Below are 6,491 nucleotides of genomic sequence, written 5' to 3'. Positions count from 1 at the left end.
TTCGCCCTATAAACACCCAGATATTCCAAAAACTCTAGGGGAGTTGACGAAACACAATTCCACCCGCCACAAGTACAAGAACCATGAGATCTAATCTAACACCATAATAGAGGGGTTCATCATCCTCATTGGTCAATAACCAATAGCGAAACCTGGATGCTCATATTGGTTCCTACATATTCTACGAAGATCTTTATCGGTCAAACTGCATAACAACATACTTTATTCCCTTTGTCATCGGTATCCTCATACCTAGTTCAATCTCGTTACCGGCAAGTCTCTTCACTCGTTACATAATACATCATCCCGCAACTAACTCATTAGTCACAATGCTTGCAAGGCTTATAGTGATGTGCATTACCGAGAGGGCCCAAAGATACCTCTCCAACAATCGGAGTGACAAATCCTAATCTCGATCTATGCCAACTCAACAAGCACCATTGGAGACACCTGTAGAGCACCTTTATAATCACCCAATTATGTTGTGATGTTTGGTAGCACACAAAGTGTTCCTCCGGTACTTGAGAGTTGCATAATCTCATAGTCATAGGAACATGTATAAGTCATGAAGAAAGCAATAGCAACAAACTAAACGATCATTCTGCTAAGCTAACGGATGGGTCAAGTCAATCACACAATTCTCTAATGATGTGATCCCGTGAATTAAATGACAACTCATGTCTATGGTTAGGAAACATAACCATCATTGATTCAATGAGCTAGTCAAGTAGAGGCAAACTAGTGACACTCTGTTTGTCTATATATGCACACATGTACTAAGTTTCCGGTTAATACAATTCTACCATGAATAATAAACATTTATCATGATATAAGGAAATATAAATAACAACTTTATTATTGCCTCTAGGGCATATTTCCTTCAGTCTCCCACTTGCACTAGAGTCAATAACCTAGATTACACAGTAATGATTCTAACACCCATGGAGTCTTGGTGCTGATCATGTTTTGCTCGTGAGAGAGGCTTAGTCAACGGGTCTGCAACATTCAGATCCGTATGTATCTTGCAAATCTCCATGTCTCCCTCCTTGACTTTATCGCGGACGGAATTGAAGCGTCTCTTGATGTGTTTGGTTCTTTTGTGAAATCTGGATTCTTTTGCCAAGGCAATTGCACCAGTATTGTCACAAAAGATTTTTATTGGACCCGATGCACTAGGTATGACACCTAGATCGGATATGAGCTCCTTCATCCAGACTCCTTCATTTTGCTGCTTCCGAAGAAGCTATGTACTCCACTTCACACGTAGATCCCGCCACGACGCTTTGCTTAGAACTGCACCAACTGACAGCTCCACCGTTCAATAAAAACACGTATCTGGTTTGTGACTTAGAGTCATCTGGATTAGTGTCAAAGCTTGCATCGATGTAACCATTTACGACGAGCTCTTTGTCACCTCCATAAACGAGAAACATATCCTTAGTCCTTTTCAGGTACTTCAGGATGTTCTTGACCGCTATCCGGTGATCCACTCCTGGATTACTTTGTTACCTCCCTGCTAAGCTAATAGCAAGGCACACATCAGGTCTGGTACACAACATTGCATACATGGTAGAGCCTATGGCTGAAGCATAGGAAACATTTTTCATTTTCTCTCTATCTTCTGCAGTGGTCGGGCATTGAGTCTAACTCAACTTCACACCTTGTAATACAGGCACGAACCCTTTCTTTGCTTGATCCATTTTGAACTTCTTCAAAACTTTATCAAAGTATGTGCTTTGTGAAAGTCCAATTAAGCGTATTGATCTATCTCTATAGATCTTGATGCCCAATATATAAGCAGCTTCACCGAGGTCTTCCATTGAAAAACTCTTATTCAAGTGTCCCTTTATGCTATCCAGAAATTCTATATCATTTCCAATCAACAATATGCCATCCACATATAATATTAGAAATGCTACAGAGCTCCCACTCACTTTATTGTAAATACAGGCTTCTCCGAAAGTCTGTATAAAACCATATTCTTTGATCACACTATCAAAACGTTTATTCCAACTCTGAGATGCTTGCACCAGTCCATAGATGGATCGCTGGAGCTTGCACACTTTGTTAGCACCCTTTGGATCGATAAAACCTCCAGGTTGCATCGTATACAACTCTTCTTCCAGAAATCCATTTAGGAATGCAGTCTTTACATCCATTTGCCTAATTTCATAATCATAAAATGCAGCAATTGCTAACATGATTCGGACGGACTTAAGCATCGCTATGGGTGAGAAAGTCTCATTGTAGTCAACTCCTTGAACTTGTCGAAAACCTTTTGCAACAAGTCAAGCTTTGTAGACAGTAACATTACCGTCAGCGTCAGTCTTCTTCTTGAAGATCCATTTATTCTTGATGGCTTGCTGATCATCGGGCAAGTCAACCAAAGTCCACACTTTGTTCTCATACATGGATCCCATCTCAGATTTCATGGCCTCAAGCCATTTTGCGGAATCTGGGCTCATCATCGCTTCCTCATAGTTCATAGGTTCGTCATGGTCAAGTAACATGACTTCCAGAACAGGATTACCGTACCACTCTAGTGCGGATCTTACTCTGGTTGACCTACGAGGTTCAGTAGTAACTTGATCTGAAGTTACATGATCTTCATCATTAGATTCCTCACTAATTGGTGTAGGAGTCACAGGAACATATTTCTGTGATGAACTACTTTCTAATAAGGGAGTAGGTATAGTTACCTCATCAAGTTCTACTTTCCTCCCACTCACTTCTTTCGAGAGAAACTCCTTCTCTAGAAAGGATCCATTCTTAGCAACGAATGCCTTGCCTTTGGATCTGTGATAGAAGGTGTACCCAACAGTCTCCTTTGGGTATCCTATGAAGACACATTTCTCCGATTTGGGTTCGAGCTTATCAGGTTGAAGTTTTTCACATAAGCATCACAGCCCCAAACTTTAAGAAACGGTAACTTCGGTTTCTTGCCAAACCATAGTTCATAAGGCGTCGTCTCAATGGATTTAGATGGTGCCCTATTTAACGTGAATGTAGCCGTCTCTAAAGCATAACCCCAAAACGACAGCGGTAAATCAGTAAGAGACATCATAGATTGCACCATATCTAGTAAAGTACGATTACTACGTTTGGACACACCATTACGCTGGTGTTCCGGGTGGTGTGAGTTGCAAAACTATTCCGCATTGTTTCAAATGAAGACCAAACTCGTAACTCAAATATTCTCCTCCACGATCAGATCGTAGAAACTTTATTTTCTTGTTACGATGATTTCCACTTCACTCTGAATTTTTTTGAACTTTTCAAATGTTTCAGACTTATGTTTCATCAAGTAGATATACCCATATCTGCTCAAATCATCTGTGAAGGTGAGAAAATAACGATACTCGCCGCGAGCCTCAATCTTCATCAGACCACATACATCAGTATGTATGATTTCTAACAAATCTGTTGCTCGCTCCATAGTTCCGGAGAACGGCGTTTTAGTCGTCTTGCCCATGAGGCATGGTTCGCAAGTACCAAGTGATTTATAATCAAGTGATTCCAAAAGTCCAAAAGTACACCAATATGACCTAAATGGCAGTGCCACAAATAAGTTGCACTATCATTATCAACTTTGCATCTTTTAGCTTCAATATTATGAATATGTGTATCACTACTATCGAGATTCATCAAAAACAGACCACTCTTCAAGGGTGCATGACCATAAAATATATTACTCATATAAATAGAACAACCATTATTCTCAGATTTAAATGAATAACCGTCTCGCATCAAACAAGATCCAGATATAATGTTCATGCTCAACGCTGGCACCAAATAACAATTATTTAGGTCTAAAACTAATCCCGAAGGTAGATGTAGAGATAGCGTGGCGACCGCGATCACATCGACTTTGGAACCATTTCCCACGCGCATCATCACCTCGTCCTTAGCCAATCTTCGCTTAATCTGTAGCCCCTATTTCGAGTTGCAAATATTAGCAACAGAACCAGTATCAAATACCCAGGTGCTACTGCGAGCATTAGTAAGGTACACATCAATAACATGTATATCACATATACCTTTGTTCACCTTGCCATCCTTCTTATCCGCCAAATACTTGGGGCAGTTCTGCTTCCAGTGACCAGTCTCTTTGCAGTAAAAGCATTCAGTCTCAGGCTTAGGTCCAGACTTGGGCTTCTTCACTCGAGCAGCAACTTGCTTGCCGTTCTTCTTGAAGTTCCCCTTCTTCCCTTTACCTTTTTTCTTGAAACTGGTGGTCTTGTTGACCATCAACACTTGATGCTCCTTCTTGATTTCTACCTCCACAACCTTTAGCATTGCGAAGAGCTCGGGAATCGTCTTATCCATCCCTTGCATATTATAGTTCATCACGAAGCTCTTGTAGCTTGGTGGCAGTGATTGAAGAACTCTGTCAATGACACTATCAACAGGAAGATTAACTCCTAGTTGAGTCAAGTGGTTGTGGTACCCAGACATTCTGAGTATATGTTCACTGATAGAACTATTCTCCTCCATTTGCAGCTGTAGAACTTATTGGAGACTTCATATCTCTCAATCCGGGCATTTGCTTGAAATATTAACTTCAACTCCTGGAACATCTCATATGCTCCATGACGTTCAAAACGTCGTTGAAGTCCCGGTTCTAAGCCGTAAAGCATGGCACACTGAACTATCGAGTAGTCATTAGCTTTGCTCTGCCAGACGTTCATAACATCTGGCGTTGCTCCTGCAGCGGGTTTGGCACCTAGCGGTGCTTCCAGGACGTAATTCTTCTAAGCAGCAATGAGGATAATCCTCAAGTTATGGACCCAGTTCGTGTAATGGCTACCATCATCTTTCAACTTTGCTTTCTCAAGGAACGCATTAAAATTCAACGGAACAACAACACGGGCCATCTATCTACAACAACATAGACATGCAAAATACTATCACGTACTAAGTTCATGATAAATTAAAGCTCAATTAATCATATTACTTAAGAACTCCCACTTAGACAGACATCCCTCTAATCATCTAAGTGATCACGTGATCCATATCAACTAAACCATATTTGATCACCACGCGAGATGGAGTAGTTTTCAATGATGAACATCACTATGTTGATCATATCTACTATATGATTCACGCTCGACCTTTCGGTCTCAGTGTTCCGAGGCCATATCTGCATATGCTAGGCTCGTCAAGTTTAACCCGAGTATTCTGCGTGTGCAAAACTGGCTTGCACCCATTGTATGTGAACGTAGAGCTTATCACACCCGATCATCACGTGGTGTCTCAGCACGATGAACTTTCCCAACGGTGCATACTCAGGGAGAACACTTATACCTTGAAATTTAGTGAGAGATCATCTTATAATGCTACCGTCGATCTAAGCAAAATAAGATGCATAAAAGATAAACATCACATGCAATCAATATAAGTGATATGATATGGCCATCATCATCTTGTGCCTATGATCTCCGTCTCCAAAGCACCGTCATGATCACCACCGTCACCGGCTTGACACCTTGATCTCCATCGAAGCATCATTGTCATCACGCCAACTATTGCCTCCACGACTATCGCTACCGCTTAGTGATAAAGTAAAGCAATTACATGGTGATTGCATTTCATACAATAAAGCGACAACCATATGGCTCCTGCCAGTTGCCGATAACGGTGTTACAAAAACATGATCATCTCATACAATAAAATTTAGCATCATGTCTTAACCATATGACATCGCAACATGCCCTGCAAAAACAAGTTAGACGTCCTCTACTTTGTTGTTGCAAGTTTTACGTGGCTGCTACGAGCTGAGCAAGAACCGTTCTTACCTACGCATCAAAAACCACAATGCGGTATAGTGATTGCTTTTTGATCTTCAGAAAGAACTCTGTTCATTGAATCCGATTCAACTAAAGTTGGAGAAACTGACACCCACCAGCCACCTGTGTGTGAAGCACGTCGGTAGAACCAGTCTCGCGTAAGCATACGCGTAATGTCGGTCTGGGCCGCTTCATCCAACAATACCGCCGAATCAAGAATCAACTAGTGACGATAAGCAATATGTATATACCCACGCCCACAACTCATTTGTGTTCTACTTGTGCATATAACATCTACGCAAAAACCTCGCTCGGATGCCACTGTTGGGGAACATAGTAATTTCAAAAAAAATCCTACGCACACGCAAGATCATGGTGATGCATAGCAATGAGAGGGGAGAGTATCGACCACGTACCCTCCTAGACCGTAAGTGGAAGCGTTATGAGAACGCGATTGATGTAGTCGTACGTCTTCATGATCCAACCGATCCAAGTACCGAACGCACGGCACCTCCGAGTTCAGCACACGTTCAGCTTGATGACGTCCCACGAACTTCAATCCAGCAAAGCTTTGCAGGAGAGCTCCGTCAACACGACGGCATGATGACGGTGATGATGTTGCTACCAACGTAGGGCTTCGCCAAAGCACTGCTATGATATGATCGACGTGGATTATGGTGGAGGGGGCACCGCACATGGCTTGGA

Source organism: Triticum dicoccoides, chromosome 5A, assembly GCF_002162155.2.
Source record: "Triticum dicoccoides isolate Atlit2015 ecotype Zavitan chromosome 5A, WEW_v2.0, whole genome shotgun sequence".
Classification (NCBI taxonomy): Eukaryota; Viridiplantae; Streptophyta; class Magnoliopsida; order Poales; family Poaceae; genus Triticum; species Triticum dicoccoides.
Note: the sequence above shows the minus strand (reverse complement) of the source record.